Raw genomic sequence first — 27,728 nt, 5'->3', positions numbered from 1 at the left:
AAACAGAGAAGTGGATGGAGGTAGCGTTGGATATGTGTGTGTGTGTGTGTGTGTGTGTGTGTTAGTAGTATCAATGGCAACAGGAGGCAATGGACTGGGGTGGGGGGAAGGACTTTTGATGCGGTGGCGGCGGGGGTGGGGTGAGTGGTGATAGAATAGCGTTGGCAATAGTGGTGGTGGTGATGGAAGAAAAGGAGGGGAGTGACGGTGATGACAGCTGTGGTGGTGGCGGTGAAGGGAACAGGGGATGTGTGAAGAATGATGATGCATAATGATGGCAGTAGTTGGCGGTGGTGGAGATGGTGGCAGCGGCGGTGCAGCGTAACGGTTGAGGACTTGATGGTAGAGTGGTGGTGCGTGTGTGTGAAAGAGATGACAAGCAAGATGGAGTGAAGCTATGGCATCAGAGAGAAGAAAAAAAACATCTAGGAATGAGAATAGAGATAATGAGAGAGAGGGAGAGAGAGTTTGAGTAATGTAAAAATCTGGCTTCACAATCAATGATCAATCAATAAAGTATGGAGGTGGAGGAGGAAGCGGTGGAGGTGTTGTGTGAATGGCAGGAATTATAGGTGGTGGTGGCGGTGGTGTTGTACTGTGACATCCCCATCCCGTTGGTAAAGGAGGAAAAATCAATAGACAGACAGCTATGTCCATAGTCAACACAGAGAAAAACAGAGAGAGATTAAGAGATGAAAGCGAGAGAGGGAGAAAATGTGAAGGACAAATGTGAGAAAGAGAAAGATTGGCAAGTGACAGGGGAGGGAGAGAGAGTAGAGGGGAAAGTAAGAAATAGAGAGTGAGGGGAGTAAAGACAGAGTGAAAGCCTGTGCATACACACACGTTAACATACGCATATGTTACAGTAGTGTGTTTATGCGTGTGTTAAACGTACATATAAACTAGGACACGCATACATACATATATATATACATACACACTAGGCTGAGGGAATCCTCAGCAAGGGAGAGTGTGTAGAGGAGAGTAAGAGAGAGAGAGAAACAATTAGCCAGACAGACAGAGTCGTACACCTCCTCCCCTTCTCTCAACCATTCATACACCAACACCTCACAAAGAAAGAGAGTAGTGGTAAGAGAGGAATCAGTCGTCGGCAGTGAGTGAGGGGGAAATAAACGAAGTGGAAGGAAGATCTTACAGAGAACAACAACCTTCCCACCTCTTTCATCTCCCCCAACACCACCACCACATCAACTACTGAAATCTGTCTTCCCCCCCCCCCCCTGCTACGTCCTAATAATAATTATTACTCTCACCACTCCCTTCCTCCTCCCACTCGCGTTCCACTAATTACAAGCTTCTCCGCCGCCGCTACCATCTCCTCTTACTCCCCCCACCGACTCCACTTCATCTTTCCCCCTCCACCTTCCACTGTCTAATTACACCCACAGTCGTCACCACCACCATTCAACCTCTCCTCTTACTCCCACGTACTCTCTTTCTTTCTAATTTCACTCAGGCAATTTTTTTTTCATCTCCAAACACTTCGTTCTGTATATATCTCTCCGCACTCTCCTTATAACATAAACGTGTGTATGTATGTATATACACACATACACAGTTCGTGAACAGCCAGGGGCGAAACTCCAGAGTAGACTGCCAACTTTTGATCTATTTATCTATCTATCTATCTACCTACCTATCAGTATGTCTTTCTTTTCCCCGTTTCCTCCCCCTCTTGCTGTTACCTCACTACACCCCCCGAACTTTCTTCCCCTCTCTATCTACCTACTTACCCACCACCGCCGCCACCACATTAATTATCACCCAAACCAGTGCAGCCTCGTTTCCAATCAGCGTCGTTCTCTGAAGACGGAAAAGACCTCAATGACTCTTCCTTGCTTTCAGTCCACAAACATGTCGAGATGACGGCCAACTGGCTAGCTTTCATATCTGTGCAACACGCCACATATCATGAAGTAAGTTGCTGGACTTTAAAATTCAGTTAAATTTTGCTGCTTTAAATTTTCACATTTTATACACGTTTGTCTGATACCGTTGCCTTTCTGGTCAGGTTTGGAAACTGGCTGCGTTGGAACTTCGCCTCGCAGGTTCGATCCTATTGTGTGACATGTTAGACAATTGGAATAAAGTTCGGTAGACAGGAATTACGCAGACGCCTGTGAGTGTTGAGGATAGAGAAAATATTGTTGACAAAAACTTAAGTACTGTGATTTAGAAATGACGTGCCATTTGAGATGTTTCTGCATTGAGTTAAAAATAGACAGACACTGACTTGTCACTCTAAATGCAAAAGAACTATACTACTGGTTCATAAGAAACCTGTAACCAACGCCACTATTATTCACCATTTCTAATATAAAATAAAAACAGAATAAATGGGCAAAATATGAGAGAGATAGCTTTAAAATTGCTAGATATAGTAACTTAAACAGCTCAAAACGGTATGTATGGGGTAGTTTGACCTTCTAGAAACAGCAACCAAATTTCCCAGTAATCACTATCTCAAAGTTTAGACAAAACAGTCCAACGTGATCCTAAAGGGTTGCTTTGCACAATCAGGGATGGCTGAGAGCTAAACAATTTTATGAACAGATTCAAAAAGCACAAATTTTTCAAGGCAATCAATACATTACATTCAGACCTTCAGCGAGGGACACCACTTCGTGGCCTTGCTAATTCTACCCAGTTCAGTCTCCTTATTTTCAATATAAGTCACAGACCTATTGAGACAAATCTATAATTTACTATGAATGCTTTCAAAAATATATATATATTTAACTATGGCACAGTAGTTGGCTGGTTAACAATAGGACAGCCATTTAGGTATAAAAAACAAAGCAATAAGCAGCAGCAACAACAACAATAAAATCCATATTGGGAAGCTGGGTGTAATATGTATAAAAGTGTTTATTACACATCTGGGTGTTCCCTACTGACCACTGAACTGTGAGGTGAGGGGTGGAAGTTGTTTATATTCTCAGCCAGGTATACTATAGATGCCTTGGTCAAAGTCAAGTTACAATGGCTGTAATGGTGGTCAGAGGTAAAGCCTGAACTTCTGACCTTATTATGATCAAGTAGACCCACATGTAAAGACAAAAAACAAACAAACAATAAATCAGTGTTCTTTTATTTTATGAACAAAAAGTGAAAATGGAAATACTGACATCATCAGATAATCTCCAGAGCTGGCATACATGAATATTTTGTCCCAATTTTTTTCTCCCAGATTCCTGTACCCAACAATGGAAATCGCAGATTTAAAGAAAAAAAAAAAAGAAAAAGTTTTTTAGAACTTTGTTGAAATTTTTCCTAAATACTAAGTTTAGAGTTAAAAATTATAAAAATCATATTTTAAATCCGAAAATTTTTTTTTTAAATTTCAATTTTTTTAATATCGATCAAGAGCTTGCAATTATTGTGATAAAAAGGGGAAAAAATGCCAAGAAATCAGTCACCAATATTCTTTTCTACTCTGCCCAGTCAATTAAATCGACTCCAGTATGCAACTGGTACTTAGTTTATCAATCCCCAAAAGGATAAAAGGCAAAATTGATCTCAGCAGAATTTGACTGACGAAATACTGTTAAGCGTGATGGAGAAGAAATCTGGTGTTTAAGAATACAAAAAGATTTCAGTCAAAAATGTCTCCGGTAGCATAGGAACTTATCCAAACTTCACTGTAACATATTTCGTTCTTACGGATGACCAACAGTTTTTTACAGAACCTGTTTTCTTTTCATATGAATGTGAAAGCTAATGTCATATAACTTCATTGCAATTAAATACTACTGGAGATGATCAGCCATATTATCTAGGGCAAGGTCAACCACTGGAGATGGTTTCATAGATTAGCCATGTCTAAGACTGTGACCTACTAGAGATGGACTTGGGTATCAAATACATTTAGAACAGGTAACCCAGTGGAGATGTGTCTGGTGCGATAGCTACGTCGAGGACAGGGAACCTAATGAAGAGCAGTAATTTCAGGAGAGGGGCCAAGTCAGTTACATCGAACCCCCAGTACACAACAGCTATTTTATTGACCCTGAAAGGATGAAAAGGTAAAGTGGATGTCGGTGGAATTTGAACTCAGAACGTAAAGACAGACAAAATGTTGTTTTTGCCCGGGGTGCTAACGATTCTGCCAGCTTGCAGAATGATGACGATGATGATGATTTCTTTATCCACAAAGGGTTCACACAGGGAATAATAAACTCCTTACATAGTAATAATAATCATTACTGCAAAACGCAAACTGTCAATCAAGAACATATTCTATAATGTAGTCCTAGATAAACAACGGGCTGAATATGTATTTGATTAGGGGTCTGTTTGATCAGGGACGACCTAGGGTTAAACAACAACAGCTCCACCCTACTCTTAACATAAAAATAATTACTTCAACTGACCTGACCTCCAAAATTTAATGACTGCAGTGACCTTCAAGCTGACATCCAAATAAATGCAGTGACCTTTGACCCCAAATCACTCCACCCCAGCTCCTCCATAAATATACTCCCAGCTGGGGTTAAGAAGGAGATGCAGTTCTTCAAACAGACCCAGTCTTAATTGTTTCCCTTCCCCAGGGTCAGAAACCCTAGTTGTGCTCACCCAAACCGAACGGAGCCACTATATGGTTGCATGACCTGCTAGAAATGGCAGTCTACTAAATCACACCACACTATGGAATTTAAGGAGGCAAATTTCCAATGTCCAGATGCCCTTCCTCCTGCCAATCCCCATCAGTTTCTAAGCAAGACAAGCATTTTTTAAAAATTTTTTACCATTGGAAGACTGGAAACAAATAACATCGAATGTGTATGGCAGAGAGTGTGTGTGTGTGTGTGTGTTATCATTCACTTGTATCAGTCATTAGACTGTGGCCATACTGAAAGGATAAAAAGTAAAGTGGACCTTGGTGGAATTTGAACTCAGAACATGAAGACAGACAAAATGGTCTTTTTGCCCGGCGTGCTAACGACTCTGCCAGCTCGCAGAATGATGACAAAGTTTTAGTCAAATGAATCCACCTCAGTATTTTATTTATATTTTGTTTGTTTTACAGCCTGATACTCATTCCATTGGTCCCCTGTGCCGAACTGCTAAGTTACAGGGACATAAGCACAACATTGATTGTCAAACAGTAGTGGAACACACAGATACGATGGGTTTCTTTCAGTTTCTATCGACTAAATCCACTCACAAGGTTTTGGTCAGCATGAGGCTATAAATGATGACATTTGTCCAAGGTGCCACGCAATGGGATTGAACCCAGAACCCAGTGGTTGGGAAGCATGAACTCAGAACATTGAAGACCAAAATAAATACATTTTAACTGACGCTGTAACAGTTCTGTTAGTTTGACGCCATGGCTATCAATGGTCTTCCTTCAAGCATCATAAAAATGAAATTAAAAAATAAAAAACCTTAGGTGAAAATATTAAAGTTAAAAAAAAAAAAATCAAAGTGTGTTTTGGAGAGTAAAGTTAACTAATGATTTGCAGCCTATCCCGGAGACAAGAACTCTGTTGGTTTTCCTTTCTTTCGATTCATTTAACACTATGTAAATCATAGATGCCTCTCAACACATGGACCCCCATCCACCCAACATCACCTACTCCAAGCTCTGTGGTTAATGGAGACATTGATTAGCTAATTAGCTAACTTATTAATTAATTAGTGTTTTCAAGACACACACACACACACAGTCCAGGCACCACCCACCTACCCACACTCACCTACTCCACCTCCTTTACTGGTTGAGTGTCATGGCAACAGGGGGAGGGGAGGGTCCTTCCTGCAGAAGAAGCAACTAATTAGATTAATAATAATAATAATAATAATAATAATATTAACAGTAAGCCACAAGGGCAAATAAATGGATGAGGAGACATTACAAAGCCAGGGTGGATTATTCTTAAATCACAAAAGGGTATATATGTGTATGTGTGTATATGTATGTATGTATATATATGGTGTATATATACATCCACACACTTAGTCAAACAGACATGCACACAAACTAGTACATAAAACATACAGGAACACATACATACATATATATATATATATATATATATATATATATATATATATATACACACACACACACACACACACGTACACAGCACGAAGATGGATGCAATCACACGTGTACACACATATATATACACCCACATAATTACAGACACACACTTGCATGCATTTAAATGTGTGCATCCGTGCACATGTGTGTGTGAGCATAAATATGTCAGTAAGTTTATGTGTGCGCGCGCGTGCATGCGGCTGTCTGTGTGTCCAAAGAGGGGTTAAGTGAAAGGCTACAAAGGCTGCATCTCTCATGGAGGCTGACAGATGGGATGGATGGGGTAGGGGGTGGGGGTGGGCTTCACTGCTGCAGGAGGAGTGATGGTAGGTGGGGAGACATGATGGCTGCTCTGGAGATGGTGGTGGAGGCGGCAGTGGTGGCCCTGATCTTGATGAGGAAGGAAGGAGGGGTGAGGTGGTGGTGTTTGTGGTGATTGTACTTGCCAGGGAAGCAGTGGTGATGGTGGTGGCGGCTGTGTTTATTGGCAAGGGAGTAGTGGTGGTGGTGGCGGTGGTTGGCTGATGCTGGTATTATTTGATAATGAAGGGGGAGGAGTAGTAATCATGGAGATGGTATTAATAATAGGTAGAGGGGGAACAATAGCAGAGATAATGGAGGTGGCGGCGGCGGCGGTGGCGGTGGAATGACAAATGGTGGGAGGCAGGAGTGAAAGTGAGAGAGGCTGCAAGTAACAAACAAGAGTGTATGGAGTTTGATGGATCCTAGGCAGCAAGCAGCATGGTGGTGGTGGATGGGGGGGGAGGAAGATGATGGAGGTGAGGGTGTTGAGTAGAATGGGCCAGGTGTGGTGTGAAGGGTGGTGGGTGGGTGCGGATAGGAAAGAGAATAAGGTTTGGTGGTGGTCAGGTGTGGAGGAGAGTGTGACGGGGGTGGGTGGGTGGGCATGACATGGATGTAGTGGTGATGGCGGTGGTGGTAGCGGTGAGGGGGGGACTGGTTGTTTGGTGTAGTAGGTGGGAGGAGAAGGGGATGAAGGGAAAAGTGGCATCCCTGCTGCTCTGCTACAGTGAGGATGGTGGTGGTGGTGATGGAGGCAGCAAGGGAAGGTGAGAAAGGCAGATGGGACTTGGTGGTGGTGGTCATGGGAAGTAATATGCTGGTGTAGGGAAGGATGGGGGTGGTGGGGGTGACAGTGTTGAGGAGTAAGGAGAGCCAGACAGATGGGATGTGATGATGGTCATGTGGTGTTAACTGTGATAATGAGGATGAGATGTCATGGTGAAGATGATGATGGTGATGATGATGACTGATAATGAGTGAAGATGGCAGTGGTGGTGTCTCAGTAATGGTTGAATGGTGAAGGTGGTATGGTAGTTGTTTACTCCCAAGTCATCCTTGGTCAAACACATTCCAGTTATGGCCACCCCATTTTTTTCCCCATTGTGTGCAGGTACTACTCATTTACCCAACATCTGTTTTCCTAACATAAAGTGTGAGGAAGGAAAATTTTACTGTTATTTCTAGTAGAGACTTCTGATAATGGAATGACAATTATATGCTACTACTATTACTGCTGCTGCTAATGATGATGATGATAATTCTTTTATTCTTTTGTTTCAGTCATTTGACTGCGGCCATGCTGGAGCAAATCGACCCCAGGACTTGTTAGTAAGGCCTAGTACTTATTCTATCAGTCTATTTTGCCGAACCGCTAAGTTACAGGGACAAAAACACACCAACATCGGTTGTCAAGCGATGGTGGGGGGGATAAATATACGACAGGCTTCTTTCAGTTTCCATCAACAAAATCCACTCACAAGGCTTTGGTCTGCCCGAGGCCATAGTAGCAGACACTTGCCCAAGGTGCCACGCAGTGGGACTGAAACCACGGTTGCCTGATCAACAGGGCAAGAGCATTTCTCTCTTTGTATGCTCAGAACTGGTCCTTTCACACTGGCCATTCTTCCAACATTCACCCCATCTTTCAACAAACTTGCTACAAGGAAACACTCCCCTCTCCACCCTCAACTTCCTTGGAAATGATAATAATAATAATGATGATGATGATGGTTTCAAATTTTAGCACAAGGCCAGCAGATTCAGGGATGAGGGTAAGTTGACCTGAGCGGAATTTAAACTCAGAACTTCCAGATGACCAAATTGCGACAAAGCACTTTGTCCAGTGTGCTCACAATTCTGCCAGCTCACTGCCATAATAATGATAACAATAATTAATAATGATAACAATAATTAATAATGATAACAATACTAATGGAAATGTTTCAAATTTTGGCAGAGGGCCATTAGCTTTTGAAAGGGAAGGAATAAGTGGATTATGTTGACCCCCAGAACTTGACTGGTTTTTATTTCATTGACCCTGAAAGGATGAAAGACAAAGTTGACCATGGCAGAATTTGAACCCAGAATGTAAAGACAGACAAAGTGCCACTAAGCATTTGGTCTGGCACAGTAACAATTCTGCCACCACTACCACCAATAATAATAATAATAATAATAATAATAGTAATAATAATAATGGTTTCAAATTTTGCCACAAGGGCAACAATTTGGAGGGAGGAGATGAGTCGATTACATTGTCCCCAGTACTTGACTGCTGCTTATTTTATTGACCTCAAAGCATGAAAAGTGAAGTCGACCTTGGAACTCAGAAGATAAAGATGGCCAAAATGCTGCTAAGCACTCTACCCAGCGTTCTAACGATTCTGCCAGCCAACGGTCTTAATAATAATAATAATAAATAATAATGATGATGATGATGATGATAATGATAGCAAGATGCTAACTGGTGGGTGATGGTATAGGAGTGTTAACATTAGTGACATTGAGTAAGGTGGTGGTGGTGGTGGTGGTCTTGGAGTGGCATGGTAACTAGTGGTAGCCACATGGTAAATTGGCAGTGGTGATGATGGTCATGTGTCAGTGGGAATGTAGTGATGATGGTGGTGGTGGTGGTGGATGGTGCACCTCCACCGTCCCACCCATCCACTGACGGTGACGATGATGACGGAAGTGTATGGATGGCTGGGTAGATGGAGACAGAGAGAAAGTGGGTGGAGGGCGGGGCAGATGCAGACAGGGATGGAAGATGTGTGGTGTGGGGTGGGGATGGAGAACACTAGCCAGACAGATGGCAGTGGTGTGGGGTGGAGAGGAGGAGGGTCAGTGACAGAGGAGACAAGCATATATGCAGATTGTGTCAGCATCACTACTACCAACCGAACTCACTACACTGCCTACCTACCCATCCACCCTTGGTCTTTATACAAAAAAAAAATTATTTTTCTTTCAAACTAAAACAGTTACTGTTAATTTTGTCTTACCTTAACTATGGTCACCACCACCACCCACACCACCCACCATCACCAACAACCTTCTCCCACCACCACCATTAACACCATGTTACTTTTTACTCCCTCCACACACCACCACCACCTTCGCCTACCTCACCTCTCCACTTCCCACCACTTCACTTCAGTCCAAGCTGGCCTCCAGGCAGGGATGATCGGAAAGAAGCGGGGGGGGGGGTGAACACAGACAGATATTTGCATGTGCGCGCGCGCGCAAGTGTCTGTATGAGTAAGTGGGTGTGTGTGGAGGTCTTTTCTCTCTCTCCTGTCTTTCCTAGGACACAACAGAGGGACGGACAGACAGACAGAAGCTGCAATAGAATTAGAAGTATTAGTGGTGATGGTGGTGATATGCAATAATAGTTGCAACAATAGGTGGTTGGGAGGGGGGGGGAGATTACATGTGCATATAACACAACAGCAGACATGTATACCATACGCACAGCAATATATATATATATATATATATACACACACACAAACATATATATATATATATACATACACACGCATATAAATATATATATATATATACATACACACACATACATTCATGCTTTATATATGTATGTATACAGCCATACACACACACACACACATATATATATATGTATATACACAAATACATCCATATATATATACATACACTCACCTCACACACAGGTATACACATATACACAATAATATAATTATGGGTAGGAAGAGTTGGCCTGAAATTTTCCAATAGCAAGGTGAGAGAGAATGAGAGAATATAGAGAGAAAGAGAGAGTATGGAGAAAGAAATAGGGGGGAGTGAACAGAGAGCGACAGATAGAGAAAAGGAGAGAGTAGGTAATGGTGGTGGCGGGGGTAGTAGTGAGGGGAATGGAAGTGGTAAAGAACAACAGAGAAGGAGGGGATTCTTGGCACAAACTATATGAGATGTGTACCTGTGTGTGTGTATATTATGTGAGGGTATGCGTGTATATAAGCAGGTGAGTGAATATATGTGCATGTACGAAGTGGGATGTGATTGTATGAAGTGAAGAAGGATTTGTAACACAAGGAGGAAAGCTTTGCTGAGGAGCAAAGAATGTGTGACTGACCCCATGGAACTGTTGAAATATCAATTGAAGCACAAGGGACCCTTTAAGGACCAGAGGAATACTTTTAGCCCTACATATTTTTCTTCATTAATTATAAGGAATCCGCAACCACTGGGCCACAATCTTCTCGTACCACTTACCCAAATTTGAACCTGTGACCTACAAGTAGCAGGTAGCCCTGTACCTTTGACAACAGGCTGTCAGATCTCATCTGGAAGGTCTTGGTTGACCCTGCACTGGAACTGAACTCAAAACCATGGGTTTTTAGGAGGAGACATTTTCATAGCTAGCACCCCCACCCCTCCGAACGCATCATCACCACTACCACCACCAGGAACACCCCACCCCTGCATCACCTCAGACCCATCCTATCTGTCTGGTCTCTTATTTTCAATGCAGCCACCCATCCCAGCCCCCTTTTTTTCCACCTCCCTCACTCTATTGCCACAGTAGCAGCAGGATAGGAAGGGGTACCTCACAGAGGGGAAAGGAAAAACCCCAACCCTTTTCAGCAAACATCCAACTCCACCCTCCACCACCTCCTCTATACCATACATCCCACCAAACACTCCTCTACACCCAGGGCCTATACTCCTTACTACCATTATCCACCCCCCAAATACAACTTCCAAAGGAGGAGGAAGAGGAGAGAATTAGCAGGGGTAACATGTAATTACTGGGAATTTTACTAAACAGTTGACTGACAGTTTGTTTGTTGTGTAAAGTCCCTGCTTATGTTTATAGTATGGGGTCATTAGGAAGGTATACAACACCATGGGGGGGGGGGTAATAAAGTATATCAATATCATCATCGTTTACTGTCCGTTTTCCATGCTGGCATGGGTTGGACTGCTTGACAAGAAGATGGCCAGCCAGGGAGTTGTCCACTCTCCAATTGTTGGTTTTGACTTGGTTTCTACGGCCAGATGCCCTTCCCAACGCCAACCACTTAACACAGTGTATTGGGTGTTTTTTTTTTACACGCCACCAACACAGGTACACTAACTCAGCACCGGCGCAAGTGTGTTTTACGTGGCACCAACACCTGCAAGGGACAGATCTGTATGGATGGAAGAATGTGATTTTTACTTAGCTTGACACATCTTCTCAACCACAGCAAATCCACACACACACACAGTACAGGGTTGTTACTAATGTATATATAGTGTAGGGGTCATTGAAAACGTCTGTGTATATCTATATGTTATTAAGTTCAAATTTATAGAAAAACAAACACAAAGACAGGTGTATGAACAATAAGCAAGTGTATTAGTTTGACACTCAGGAAAAATGAAAAAAGTGTTTTACATTTCGAGCCTATGCTCTTCATCAGAAAGGAATAAGAAGAAATAACTCCTCTCTCACTAACTAGGGGCTCTTTCAGCTGCCTCTCCCATCCTGTGCACAGCCACCCTTCATTCCAATGGCTGTGTCCTCCATACCTACTGGACAGGGGAACCCCCTACACCCAACCTCAACTGGGAAAAGCCACGACTGCCGTCCCTTTCCCTTGCAATTCTGCAGAAGGCTCTCATACTTGGATCAGTTTCATGGGCTCATAGAGCGAACGTAACTCATCAACCACTTGGCGACATCTAAACATGCCCATGATCAACCAGACCATTATTGAATGTCACACAGCACTAGTCACAATACGCTTTGCATAGTTTTAGCTTTCAAATGATGCCACCCCTCTGGTTAGGCAAGTGGGCCAACATCCGTCCTGATCGGAAGGCTATTCTCTCGCGAGGTTAATCCTTTTGCAGCTGAGTAGACTGCACCAGTGTGAAATGAAGTGCCTTGTTCTAGAACACAACGTGACTATAGACTTGATAAATTAAGGTTATAATGCACCTGGCACATTAAGTAAAGTGGTTGGCATTAGGAAGGGCATCAAGCTGTAGAAAACGGGGCAAAATGAAATGCACAAACGCAAGTCAAAGAGGGCAGACATTGCTTTTAGGAGGGAACTTATAGGAGTGCAACAACCTGTCTAATCCATGCCAGCATGGAAAGCAGACATGATGATGATGATCATCATCATCATCACTATCATGTATGTTAGTGTTTACATCACTTACTACAAAATAATCATGCTGAACCTCCTCAAACAAAAGTGGACCCTTAGTATTTTTTAATTTTTATTTTTCATTTTCATGGCTTAATTAGAGGTGGTGAAGGGAGCCACTTGTAGCGTAATTGAGAGCTTCCGGATCTTGGGGAGGGAAGAGGAAAGTATCCTCTGAGTGAAATCCTGGAGCAAGTTCTTGAAATGCATCAGATTCTATTAAAGGGCTGAAGATTAGAGGACTTGAAAAAAAAATTTTTAATATAAAAATACACAGGCACAGGAATGGCTGTGTGGTAAGTAGCTTGCTTACCAACCACATGGTCCCGGGTTCATTCCCACTGCATGGCACACTGGGCAAGTATTTTCTACTATAGCCTCAGGCATGATCTATGTCCTTATATTTTCGAACAAAGGCATTTAGCACCCCCACTCAGCTCAACACACTATCTGTGTATCACGATTCCCGGGTTATTTCCCTTCATCAGCATAGAATAATTATTCGGCTAGAAGTGGCACTGCCAAATTCCTGTTCCAAATATATAGCTTTCAAAGTGACAATGAGTCACTGATCTATAAAATAGAAAATTAGTATTTGTAAATCTCACAATGAGAGATATTCATTCAACAACAGTACTTTGGAGTAAAGATTATTTGCCAACATAACATGGCTGTCCTGGTTTAGGACGAATGTTACTGTAATTTAGCCCCAGGAGACATCATCTTCAGCTGGCTATACGACACAATCTGTGTCCTTATATTTTCAAACAAGGCAACATTCGTCCTAAACCAGGACTGCCATGTTATGTTGGCAAATAATCTTTACTCCAAAGTACTGTTGCTGAATATCTGTTGTTAAGAGATTTACAAATAGTAATTTTCAAAGTTCAATTATTATTACAATTGTATGTCAGCCATATTTTCTGATATTAACCATGGTAACCAAAGTTAGTCATCATATGATGGATAGCACTCTAGTAATAATGATACAATTAGGAATAATAATAATTCTTTTTTAATTTTGGCACAAGGCCAATAATTTTGAGGGGAGGGGTGAGTTAGAAGGTTGCTCATATGGCAATAGATTTTTTTCTTACAAGTGTACAAATGAAAAACAAAAAAGATAGAAAATCAAAAATATCAAATGATATAAAAAATAATAAAATACAACAGCATGTATGAAAAAAGAAGAAAAAGAAAAGGAAAAAGGTGGAAGACAAAAATTAGTTGAAACTGGTTGGGAGAAGACAGAAAGATTAGTCTACCAAGAATAAAGAGAAAAAAATACTATAGGAGTGGTCAAAACATGTTGAGTTCTTGTCAAAAGATGACCTTTGTGAATCCTTAGATCTGAGGTAGCCTCATCCTTCACAGCTGGCACAGTGTGCCCCCCTCCATAAAAGACTTTCTCACCTCACTTTCCTGAGCTTCAAACTAATACACTTGCTTGTTTATACACCTGTCTTCATCTTTTGTTTTTGTGAAAATTTCAATATATATATATATACATACATACACACACACATATATATACATATACATACAGACATATTTATATAGTGAAAGGCATGTGGCTTAGTGGTTAGGCTGTTGCACTCACAATCCCTCAATTGGGCAGCACATTGTGTTCTTGAACAAAACACTTAATTTCACCTTGCTTAATTTCACCTTGCTCAATCGGCAAGGGGTGAAAGGTTGACCTGCTTGCCTAACCAGCAGGGTGGTGACAATTGAAGGCTAAAACAATGATGATGATGATGATGATTTTAGCACAAGGCCAGCAGTTTCTGGGCAGGAGGTAAGTGACTACATATCAACCCCAGTGCCCCTTTCTGAACCCCAGGAAATAATAATGATAACGATAATAATACATGTGAGTGCACACCCACACACACCTGATTATAATGAAACCCCTAGAATTTGATTGGTAACAAAGCTCAGGGATTTGTTTTTCTTTATCTTTAGATACTCCCCTCCAGCAACTGCTTGAACTTTCTGAGATAAGTAACCCCATTCCCACCCTAAAAGGGCAGTGAAGAATTGAGATAGGGTGGATAGGTAAGCAGGGAGGTAGGCAGGAAACTAAAAATAAAAAACTACACTTCACATAGACACACCATGTGTCAGGTCTTGTATGTAGGTCAGTGAAAATACTTGAGGTCTGTAGAACTAGAGCTGAGGGGGGGAGTAGTAGGAGGTCTCCACACACACACACACATCAAACAATAACAACAAAGCAAAAGTATTCATAAAGCCAGAGATATGTCAGCCTGGCTTTGGTTAACCTCATTGATAATTAAATACCACTCAAGCAAGTATTTCACGCTTGACTTAATCCTAAGGAGCGCTCACCTCTGCACAGGAAAAACCTTTGCTCTCAGCTTAATTCATTATGCCAGTATGTAAATTTACAGAACTGTCCAACCCATATAAGCAAAGAACAATTGATGACTCAAATCTCAGAAACAATGAGGAATTAAACATAAACAGCAACATTATTGTGTTGAATATCACAGTTTAGATCAGATCAGAGCATCAGATGTTGTTAAACACCACTGGTCACAATGCGCTTCCAATTCCATTTTGATTGCACCATTCCTTTCCACCTTGACTCAAATTGCTTAACTAGATCAACTTCCTATCATCGTAGAGGCCTTTCCCGATCACCTGGATGCCATTCGATAACTGCACAAGTCCACCTGCTGTCTGTAAACCTTGTGGCAGAATTCGTGCTTTTGGTACTCTGCAATCATAGTGTTCACTCTGATCTGTTCTCGATGTTGAATATAGACTGACCCTAAGTGTAACCCTGTTATGGAAATCTGCTCTCACACAAAAACAGAGAGAATGAGAGAGCCACACAAGTTTTTATAGCACTGCTATTTTGGCGTCACTGATTTGACACTGACGTATTCAACATCAGACACTCTAACGCTTCTCTCTCTCTCCCTCCCTCTTTATGTGTGTGAGCTTATTTCTCTTTACATATATGAAGAGATGGAAAGTATTTATGTCCACTGTATTCCACCTGAGAATCGAACTCTGTGAGGTGGGGTGGCTGTTGCAGCCAAGTGTTGCTGGCCATTCTCCAAGAGAACACCTTTGCAGTCACGTCCGAGAGGCAGGACTAGACACACCATTTGGTCTGGGGTATGCAACCCGTTGCTCCTCTCCCCACATCTTCTGCTGCTCAGTTCCCACCCCACCTCATGTCTTCTTTCTCTTTGTTTCCTCAGCAAGGTAAGCTGCGGGTTTTTCTCTCAACAAGACCAATGATGCATGAGTTAGGGGAAGGTGTGGGGGGGGGGGCGCATGAAATAATCTGGTGTTCATTCTTGTTTGAGAGAGAGGGAGTGCTGTCTCGAAACAAAAAAATTGAGAAAGATATAAAAAGAGAAACCAGTTAGAGACAACTGAAACCCTTTCACACACAAATTATTCTATCAAATCTCAGGCTTATTTACTCTCATTATTTTTAATTCTTTCGTTTACTCTTTGACTTGTTTCAGTAATTTGACTGTGACCATGCTGCAGCACTGCCTTTAGTCGAACAAATTGACTCCAGTACTTATTCTATCGGTCACTTTTGCCGAACCGCTATGTTACGGGGGACGTGAACACACCAGCATCAGTTGTCAAGCGATGGTGGGGGACAAACACGGACACACATATATATACATACACGATGGGCTGTAGCTTTAATATTTCGATAATGTGATTGTTTACTTTTAGAATGACATTGTAGGGTAGGTGTGAGAGGCCAGATCTAGCTGGTTTGAACATACAACGGGGAGAATATTTGAGCCAGATATGACTGGTTTAAACAGTAAAAGATTAAACCAATCAGTACCTATGCATTTGCAATTTTCTGTGAAAACCTGCCCAGACAAGAGAAAACATTAACTTGCTTGAAAACAGGTGAGAGTTGATGACAGGAAGAGCATCCAGCCATAGAAAATCAGCCTCATCAAGTTGTCTGACCAATGCAAAGGTAAAAAAAATAGATGTTAAAATGGTCATCATCATCAACTGCAACAGCAGTAACCCCCCTGAACCGCTTAGCATTTAAACTGACCATCTCCAGCCCAAATATCCTACCTGTTGTATGTATGTTCTATCCAGCCTATCACACCTACCCTTCAATGCCATAATAAAATATGCAATCACATCATCAAAATAATGCAGGATTAATTAAAAGCAATGCAAATGGGAAAGAAATTAGATTTGACAGAATAATCTGAATGCTAAGAGGATTAAGCCATTGGAACATCTCTGATCAGTGGTGGGACTTGTATCCCTAGCAGAGTTTGAACCTAGAATAACCATTACAAGGAATGTTGATTATTTAAAAAAAACTGCCAGGCCTGGTGTGAACTGGAAACCGTACTTATCTAAAGGGAAAATAATTGATGCTGTTAACCAGCAGGAAATTAGTCAGAAAGAACAATATTGGCAGCGAATCGAAGCAATGTTTGATGTTTCTGGTCAGAGTTTGATACGAATGGAAAGTCGCACAGTGCTAGCAATGGGAATAGTTTTCACATTTTGTAGAATATTTCAACCGTTCCCCCCCCCCCCCCCATCTCGTTCTGAATAAACAAGACTTGGAGAAGCAATGGTTCACCACCAGGGAATGATTATTGGAAATGGAGTTTATACCAGTCCTGGCAGATATTGTTCGAGAAATGAATTTTAACACATACAAACTTGGTGAAATTCAATACTATTCAATTATTCTGGTCTGCACACCTGATGTGAGTAAACATGACAAAGAACATGTTCATAATGAGATGAAACCATTGGGAATAAGGTGTAAGAGGCTAAAGGTATCACACGAGAACATCATTTCTTGAGATTTGTTCTGCTAAAAGAGAGAACTACGGCTGCCTTTATGACAGAAATTCCTCCAGGATAAGAAGACTCGTTACCAATTGAGATTCTGTGGGATCAAGATTGATGATTATAATAATTATTATTTCAAATTTTTGCCATAAGGGCAGCTTGGGTGAGGGTGGGGGTTTGTCGATTACATCAACCCCAGTGTTCAACTGATACTTATTTAATCGACCCCAAAAGGATGAAAGGCAAAGTCGACCTTGATGGAAATTGAACTCAGAATGTAGCAACAGGTGAATTACCACTAAGCATTTCATCCAGTGTACTAGCGATTCTGCCAGCTTGCCATCTTGGTGGTTATAATAATAATAATAATAATGGGAGTTACGTTAAGTACAATTTTAACAACACATACCATAAAATGGAGACTATTCAACACAGAGGCCAGATTGTTAACCCTCATTATGCAGCCTTCTTCCTTCTAGATTCCAAATATTTACAACCCTTTAGTATTTAAACTGGACATATCATCATCAACCCTAAACATTACTGTCTTGAATCCCAGGGACTAATCACACAGATTCCATGATGTGTAAGCGACCAAAGTTCACAACATGTCCCCTTAAACGGTATACCAATCCGTCGCAGGGTCACCCATTCACAGCTGAGTGGCTGGAACCACATGAAGTGCTTTGCTCAAAATCACAATTCAGTGCCTGGTCTGGGAATCGAAACCACAACCTTGCACTCACGAGTGCAACACCCTAACCTCTAGGCCACTGCCTTCACCTTCCATTTTTATGGATTGACAAAATAGAGAACCAATCAAGTACTGCATTTAATAGTATCAGCTATCCACCTCCCCTCAAAATTTCTGGCCTTCTGCAAAATAGCATTGCCCTTGACAGAGGTAAGGATAAGTTCCTTTCCAAGTCATATTAACTCAAGGGGCCAGTTCCCCAGTTTCTATGGTGACTATAGTCCCTTCTTGGATGGGATACCAGCCCATCACAGGTACTACTCCTTTTTGTCAGCTGGTCAGACTGGAGCAACGTGAAATGAAGTGTTTTGCTCCAGAACACAACACATCACCAATCCAAGGACCAAAACCACAACACCCTTAACTGCTGAGCCACACGCCTCCACCTTGGCACAGGTAAGCACTCTATCGTATGCCATTTACCTCAGAATGGTTTATACTTCGGACAAATATCAATGAATTATTATTTATTCTTGTAATCAGAAATAAATTTAGAAATTTCAACTGTTCGTTTCTTTTTTTTTCCTGCAAAGCATCTGTTTTTGAAAATTGAAATTAATCATTTTTTCCGCACAAGCCTTGCAAATACCGACACAGATATTCTCTACATACATGTGCGACTTTAATATATTATCTGTTGCGGTCTCAATTGTTTGATACTGCTTAACAAGTTTATATATATATATATATATATGTAGACACACACACACGTGATATTGCCCATTGCAGCATGGAACATGGATGTTAAATAATGGTGGTAATAGTATCAATCAATTATAATGTTTTAATATTCGTTTCTACTCTAGGCACAAGGCCTGAAATTTTGGGGAAGGGGGCCAGTCGATTAGATCGACCCCATTATGCTACTGGTACTTAATTTATCAACCTTGAAAGGATGAAAGACAAAGTCGACCTTGGCAGAATTTGAACTCAGAACTTAAAGACAGACAAAATACCGCTAAGTATTCTGTCCGGCGTGCGAATGAGAAGTTTGCTCCCCAACCATATAGCTTTGGGTTCAAATCCCACTGCCTGGCACATCGGGTAAGTGCCTTCTACTGACATCACATCGTAGTCGTAAACAAGAGTCACTGTTATGCAAGCAGTGTTACTGTTTCCAATCTTCCACGAAAATATGTCCAGCCAAAAAGAAGTGATACCCTACTTGGAAACAGGTATGGGTTGGTGACAACTGGTGTTGGTGTGTTTACGTCCCCATAACTTAGTGGTTCAGCAAAAGGGGTTCAATGGAATAAGTACTAAGCTTTAAAAAATAAGTCCTAGGGTTGATTTGTTCCGACTAGAACCCTTGAAGGCGGTGCCCCAGCATGGCCACAGTCAAACGACTGAAACAGATAAAATAAAAAAAGAAATCATTGCAGAGCTGTTTGTTGTTTTAACCTTTTTGCATTGAGACCTTATTCACATTGTAGTGTAGGTGTGAGAGGTCAGATCTGGCCAGTGTGAACATGAAATGGGTAAAATATTTCAGCTGAATATGGCCGGATTAAATGCTTAAGGATTAAGAGGTGGATGACAGTTAGTTTCCCTGTGTGGAATATCCGTTTCTACTCTAGGAACAAGGCTCAAAATTTTGGAGGAAGGGCCCAGTCGATTAGATCAACCCCAGTACACAACTGGTCCCAAATTTATCGACCCCCTAAAGGATAAAAGGCAAAATTCAACCTTGGCGGAATTTGAACTCAGAATGTAAAGACAGCCAAAATACTAAGCATTTCACATAACGTGCTAACAATTCTGCCAACTTGCTATTTTACATGCGTGGAATATTAATCCTAAGAGGATGGTATTAACCTTAAAAGATGTTCTCCATGCAAATGTAGGTTGGTAGTCGAGAGAGAAGAGATGTTTTCTGTATTACATTATACTATATGTAATATAATGGTTATATTGTTTCATACAGTTTTAGTATTGCTTGATGCAGTTTTAACATTGTTTGGTGAAGTTGAACCCTTTTGTTACCATATTTCTGTTGAGATGCTCTGTGTTTCTTCCAATCACTTTAAATATAACAAAGAATTTAGTAAAATAACTTAGTTATCATTCAGCTAGTGTTAAGAACATAAATTGTGACTAAGGTTTGGTGGAAGATTTTAATTCAGAACTTATGAAAACAAGACATTTGTACTCAGAGCCAGAATTGGTTTCAGCCAGGTTGGTAATGAAAGGGTTAAGAATTGTTTGATACAGTTGTTTGATACAATTTTTATGATTATTATCCTCATCATCTAACATCAGCTTTCCTTGCTGGCATGGGTTGGACAGTTTGACAGGAGCTGGCAAACCTGAGAGTTGCAACAGGCTCCAACTGTTTGTTTTGGTATGGTTTCTATGGCTGGATACTCTTCCTAATGCTAACCACTTTGGAAAAACTACTGGGTGCTTTTGAAATATTGTTTGATACAGTTTTAATATTGATTAATAAAGTTTGATAGTTATATATTGTTTGATAGAGTTTTGTATTAAGACAGTTTCATATTGTTTTATACAATTAAATATTGTGTAATATTTGTCTGATAAAGTTAAATATTTTCTGGTACAGTTTGATAGTTAATATGACGATGATCCAAAACAACACTTTGTTCAATAACATCTCAACAATGACAACCAATAATTAAGGTTTCAATCCCTAGTTGAACTACCACATCTGTGAACCAAAAAGTGAGTCTAGAAATAGCTACCAAATTTTCTCAAATCACATCATACAGTCTTAAAAAAAGGGATATACACATTATATAATGTAGTCCAACAGGTAACATATTCACAATGGGCATACCTTTAATCATAGATCTGCTGCACCATGTCTGACCTGAGGTCAAACAACTTCAAAACTTTCACAAAGAATTCAATCATGACATGAACACCACAAATTCCTTATTTTACTCTCGAAAATAAACTGTAAATTTTATTCATTTATTTTCTTTTTCAAAGTCATCAGTCTTAATTTTGGCTACTAACAACCCCATCATCTTCATCCACATAAGTCTTACATATTGCATATTGTTTTACTTGTTTCAGTCTGTGGACATGCTGGAGCCCAAGGCAAAAGAAAGAGGCAAGATATCATGCCATGGTACTGAACCTGGAACCACGTGGTTAGGAAGTAAGCTTCTTTATTTCTACCACACAACCACACCTGCTCCTGTATTGCATATATTTATCTTTAAATTGATGTGCATAAAATTCCCCCTCCTTCTAAATACACACACACATATTCAATTCTTATGATCAAAACCTGCAAAACACAAGACAAGAGGGAAGGATCTTAACTTTCTATCTTTGTATCACAGAGGCTGGTTATGTCTCAATTACTTTGGACAGTAGTGGTGGTGGTGGTGGTGGAAGTGGTCAGCAGGTTTGGAGTGGAGAATAGCCGTTGACCTAGCCCAAGGGGTCATGAAGCCAACCAAAGACTTACTGCAAGTGTGCCTTTTCTATCACCATTGTAAGGTTACTGGTAGTTAAAGCAAAGGGGTTGATGGTCAGTTTGTACGAAAGGGAAGAGAGGGGAAGAAGAAAGAATGAGAGAACAAGGAGAGAGAGAGAGAAGGAAAGGGTGTCAGTGAGGAGAGAACGTGATGTGATTGAGAGATAACTGAGAGAGAAAAGATGCGAGTGAGAGACGCGAAGGGAAGGACACGACACGTTAATTACACAAGTCTCCAACACACAGACACACCACACATATATATATATATATATATATATACACCTTTTATTTTTTACTTGTCTCAGTCCTGAGTCTGCAGCCATGCTGGAGCACCACCTTGGATTATAATCGAACCGATCGACCCCCAGCACTTTCTATCTTTTTTTGTAAAGCTTCGTTACTTATTCTATCGGTTTCTTCAGCCCAATCGCTAGCTTACGGGGACGAAAACACACCAACACCGATTGTCGAGCGCGGTGGTAGAGAACAGAACATATAAATAAAATGGAGTCCCACCATGACCAGAGCTAATAAAAAATACTAGGTATTTGTATATATACATAATATATTATATACATACACATATATAGATAGAGAGAGAAAAGTAGAGGGAGGTTTTAAGTGTTATGTAACCAGGTGGTCCTTTATCATTTATCATACTTCAGGGATCCATTCCCTCTGACCCTCAAAAAAGAGAGGGTCAGGCATATATACTTTGTAAACGTAGATTACACAAACATTTATGCCATATTTTTAATATATATATATATATATATATATATATATATATATATATATATATATATATATATATTTTACTTGCAGACTGTAGAGGAAGAAGGAACGATAGCCATGACCTTTGGAGGTCCTCCAAGACCACTGAACTCGTTGCAGTATCTCCACATCCTCATCCTCACAAATACACACATATGGACATAATTATGTCTCAATAGATATTATATATGTATATATATATATATATATACATTGAAATATATTTAGCAGAAGCAACAAAGTGACTCAAGAGCCGAGAGTTTCGTGCGTTAGCACTTAATTAAACTAGTTACAGACCAAGGGTTGTAAATTTATAAATTTATATACCGGCGATAAATAGTATTTCCGTGGAATATATACACATATATATATATGGCAAAGGTAAAGAATACGGAGTGGAGAACATACATATTCTTTTAGTGGTTTCAGTCGGACTACGGTCATGCTGGAGCACCGCCTTAAATAACATGGTAACTTTTAAAGAAATCAACATTATCGTACCGGCTCTGTCAACTGTTTACCACAGGCATGCATACATATATAAATATATATATATATGCATGTAGGTAGGTATATGTGTGGAATCGACAGATAAGGAAACCGATACACGAACGAACAAATAAGTACACGCGCGCGTACACACTCACACAGACAGACGAGAGGTTTTTGGCATGGCCAGACCACGTAGTTTGTGGAGGGCGCGAAGGTATACAATCAAATATCATAACCCAAGCGAATGAATAAGTAATGTCGACCTTGGTGGGATTTGAGCTCAAATCGTAACGGCATATAACTAAACCCCGCGAAGTATTTTCTCGGATCACATACACGCATACATAAGTGTAGTACCCGAAACTCTGGACCCTTGAGTCACTTTAGAACCTATTGTGTGTATAAATATATATATGTGTTGTCTGTGTGTGTATAGACGTGTACATGTGTGTACGTATATTTACACATGCATGTAAATGAGAGAAAGAGATAGATGTGTAAGTAAGGATGAGCTAATAAATGGATGCGGGAAGAGGGCAAAGGAGTGAGAGAAGATAGGAACCAGTCACCTCTGTCACCAACGCTGGTTGCGGTGGCGGGGGTAGTGGACTGTGTCACCTGTCACACCTAATGGGTTGGTGGAAGGGAAGGAGAGAGAGAGAGAGACATGCATAGACAGAGAGATACATAGATGTATAGACAGACACACAAATAGATAAATAGATGGATAGAGAGATATATGAGGAAAAGATTGAACGAAAGAAGAAAGCAGAGAATTGAGAGAATAAAAAAGGAACGAAATGTAGATGTAGACGAACAGGTAGATGGAGACATAGATCGATGAATAGATAAACAGACAGACAAATAGATAAATGGATAGGTAGATAGATAGATAAATATTTAGATGCATAGAGATAGATGATAGATAGATAGATAGATAGATGAACAGATAGAGAGATAGATAAAGATTGAATGATAGGTAGATCGATCGAGGTAAACAGGTATATACATAGAGATAAATATACAAAGAAAAGAAAATAGCAAAGGTGAATCAATAGGGTTGCGTCAGGGTGTGTGCAGAGGAGAAGCGAGGATAGCCAGGTCAATGAATGGAGTGGGCAATGGCTAGTGGTGTGAGAAAAATGAGTAGATATTGAAGTCTTCCTTACCTCGCTACTGTTTCATCACTGACCAAGTGTCATCATATTGGACTGGAGACCAGGACCGAGTCGGCATCTTGCTCAGAACCACCTACTGCGTGGATCAGACGGTTCTCTGGAGACGGTCTGAATATGGTGAGGTGGTGAGAGTGAGATGGCGGTGGCGCTGATGATGATAATCGTGGTGGTGGTGGTGGTGGTGTGTTGTTTGCAGGGGACTGATATGTATGTATGGTGTGCTAGTGTATGTGTGTGTGTGTGTGGTTTGTATGGAAGGGCTGGCCTTGTGTAGAGAAGAGGTGAGAGTGGTGTATGTGTGAGCTTGCAGGGGACTATGCGTATAGTAGTATGCTGGCGGTGATGGTGGTAGTGGTGGTGGAACTATGGTTTGTGTGTGTGTGTGTGTGTGTGCGCGCGAAGGGGTTGGTATGTTTAGTGTGGCTGTGAGACTATGGTGTGTTGATAGAGAGGGGCTGGTATGTCTAGCATGGTGGTGAAACCGTGGTCTGTATATAAAGGTAGGGGGTTGGTATGGTTTATGTGGCGATGGTGGCGGTGGCGGTGAGCCAGTGGTGTGTATATGAAAGTGTACGTGGGGCGGGGAGCCGGTATATTTAGTAAGGTGGTGAAACTGTAGTGTGGACGGGAAGGTGGGGCTGGTACGCTTCTGTGGTGGTGAAACAGTGGTGTATAACAGGAGAACTGGAGGTTGGTATGTTTAGCACGGTGGTGAAACCGTGGTGTGTATATAGAGGTAGGGTTGGTATGTTTGTGTGTTGGTGGTGGTAGTGGTGGTGGTGAAACCGGTGCTGTATGTATGTGTGTGTATATATATATATATACACGAGGTGGGGCTATGGTATGTTTAGTGTTGGTCGTTTGTAAGGGACTTAGTATGTGAGCGAGGTGGTGTGTTTGGAGGATGGTGTCGGTGGTGGTATGTGTAGCAAGGTGGTGGTGAGACTTGTGTGTATAGAACGAGGAGGAGGTGGAGTTGAGCGGGAGTAGAGAGGGGACTGGGTAATATGAGTATGTGATCTCTGTGTGTATGCGTATGTGTGTGTGTATAGATTGAAGTAAGGGATTAGTATGGTGTGTATAAATATATTTGTGTGTGTGTGTGTGTAGGAGGGAAGAGTAAGGCGGTGTGGCAGTGAGGTGAAAACCTGGTGTTTGTGTGTCGAGAGAATAGGAGGGTTAGAGATAGGCGAGCGTGGTGTGTAGTGGTTGATGTGTGTGTGTGTGTGTATTTGAGTAGAGACAGAGAGATAGTGTGTGGTGGTTCTATATATGTATGTGTGTGTGTGGAGAGACTGGTGGTTGTGTGCGTGCATATAGTGTGAGGCAGTGATGGTAGGTGTGTGTGTGTGTATATATATATATATATATATATATATATATGTGTGTGTGTGTGTGTATAAGGATGAGTGAGAAGGAAGGGAGGTTAGGGTATGTAGTTTCTTAAGTGCTGTGGGGTGTACATGTCAGTGTGTATTAGATGTATGAGTATGGCGAGTGTCTGGCGGTGAAAAATGGTTGAACGTGGTGTGGCTTAGTCTGGTTTGGTGTATGGCGTGGTGGTCTGTTGTGGAGCGCGTGGAGTGGATGTGTGGTATTGTTGTACGGTACAGTGTGTGGTGGTGCAATACAGATGTGTGAAAGGGTGGGAGTGTACTTTGGTATAGAGCAGGGTAGATGTTGTATGGTGTGTGTGAATGCGTGCATGTGGACGAGGTTGTGGCAAAAATATGTTGTGGTTTCGTGTCCTTGTTTGTGCGTGTTTAGCTGCAGGTCAGCCGTGACCGAGCGGACCTACGACCACAGGCGTTCCAGCCGTGAGCATCCCGTCAGTTTTCGAAGGTGCTAGGAAGTGCGATTGGAGGGAAATGCGGCTGCTTTTTCTAGCAGGTGAAGCGACCACGTAATGGCTCTCTCTCTCTCTCTCATTGGTTTGGTGGTGGTTCTGTGTGTGTGTGTGTGTGTGCAGAGAGCAAGTCGACGGCGGGGGGTGTACTAAGAGGGGAGAGTGGTTTCGATTCCGCGTGTATCTGTGTGCATGCATGCGTGTGTGTGTGTGTGCGAAGAGGAAAGAAAGACTAAAGTAATGAATAGTCTACGTTATGTGTGTGTGTATGCGTGCTATATATCTGTATGTGTGTAGTTTTACTTAAGTGTCGGGTAGCTGTGTGTGAAGGGGACGAGATAACGGCAATGGTGTGTGGGTGAGGATGCGTACATGGAGGGGATGTGCGCGTGTATTCGTGTTTGTACGTAGCGTATAATACATGCATACATATATATAGACAGATATGTGTTTGTATACATATATATGTGTGTGTGTGTGTGTGTGTATGTTATGCTGTATATGAGTAGGGAGAAAAGTGGTTAGGGTGTGTATATTTTTTGTGTGTGTGTGTAGTATGTTGAGTGCAGTGGGAGGGGGGCAAGAGAGAGAGAGAGAGTGAAAGATAAAGAGCAGGAAAGTAAGGGTGGGTGTCTCTAGTATGGTGTTAATGTGTACATAAGACAGTGTAGAGTGTTGGAGGGGCGGGTCACTGAGGTGTGTGTGTATAACAGTCTATTTATGTGTCTTGTTAAGGTAGAGGCGGAGGCCTAACACCGCGCGCGCTCGTCTCTGTGTGTGTGTATGTGTATACATGTATATGTTTACATGTGTATATATATATATATATATGTATACATCTTTGTAAGTGTGTGTGTGTGTGCATCCTATACAAGTATGAATGTGTGTGTATCTATATTTTGTATATGCATGTATATGTGTATATGATACCGACACAATTTGTGTGTGTATGTGTGTGTGTCTGTGGTTGCCACAGTGTGGTTCTAGCCTAAAAGTGTGTGTGTGTTTATGTCTAATATATATGACAATTAGCCCTTATGTGCGTGTGTATGTAAATACTACAATACAATACTATGCATATGTGTTTGTCTGTGTGTGTGTGTGTGGTTGTAATATGGTTGTCACTGTAATACCATCCTGAAAGTGTGTGTATGTATAAGCTTGATGTCTCTCTAAATATATATATATATATATATGCGTGCATTTGTATACTGTGTATGCATGTTCACATTTGTATGTGTATGCATACGTGCATATATATATATATATATATATATATATATGTATGTATGTTTGTATGTATAAAGATACAGAGATGACACTGACCGTGTGTGTGTATATGTGTTGTGTGGGAGATGTCAATGTTTATGATATTGAAGCTGTGTGTTTGTATATGTATATAGATGTTTGTATATAGAGTGCCGACTGTCCTATATATGTATATGTCTGTGCGTACATGTGTATGAGCATGAGACAGCAAATATATATATGTATATAACTACATATATATATAGACATATGCATATATTTGTGTGTGTGTGTGTGTGCGTGTATTTAATTGTTAGTCTTTTAGTATATATGGCAGAGGCTGGAAGTGAAAGAGGGGGGGGGGTAGGTAAATGTGTGTGTGTGTGTTTGTGGACGAGAGAGAGAGAGAACGCGTGTTGTTAACACTGTGAGATTGTATGTACGTGTTTATGTCAAGTGGAGAATGCGTGTGTTTATACATGTTGTGTATGTGTGTTTGTAATTTTTGTAAAAGAGAGATAGAGAGAGAGAGGGAAAGGAAAAAGGGTGGGCAGATTTCCAAGTATAGGCAGTAATATTGTGGATACC

General features: G+C 41.1%; 1 protein-coding gene and 1 long non-coding RNA gene across 5 annotated transcripts in view; one reads left to right on the top strand and one right to left on the bottom strand.

Moving 5' to 3' along the window:
* Positions 1–26,787, bottom strand: part of LOC106870080 (uncharacterized) — a 37,176-nt gene extending 10,389 nt beyond the window's left edge. The window contains exon 1 of the mRNA XM_014916056.3: positions 24,038–26,787. The gene's annotated coding sequence lies outside the window, so the exon portion shown is untranslated. The remainder of the gene's footprint in view (positions 1–24,037) is intronic.
* On the top strand, positions 1,535–22,713 carry LOC149132598 (uncharacterized). Of its 4 annotated transcripts, none has more exons than XR_016244361.1 (4): positions 1,535–1,937; positions 7,655–7,698; positions 21,191–21,275; positions 22,428–22,713. It is a non-coding gene; the product is annotated as an uncharacterized LOC149132598 (long non-coding RNA). The 4 variants fall into 4 exon arrangements; XR_016244362.1 differs by having other exon boundaries at positions 7,655–7,702; XR_016244363.1 differs by lacking the exon at positions 7,655–7,698.
* Positions 26,788–27,728: the final 941 nt, after the last annotated feature.

This window comes from Octopus bimaculoides, chromosome 14, assembly GCF_046866305.1.
Source record: "Octopus bimaculoides isolate indiv1 chromosome 14, ASM4686630v1, whole genome shotgun sequence".
Classification (NCBI taxonomy): domain Eukaryota; kingdom Metazoa; phylum Mollusca; class Cephalopoda; order Octopoda; family Octopodidae; genus Octopus; species Octopus bimaculoides.
Note: the sequence above shows the minus strand (reverse complement) of the source record. Positions and strands in the feature narration are given on the sequence as shown.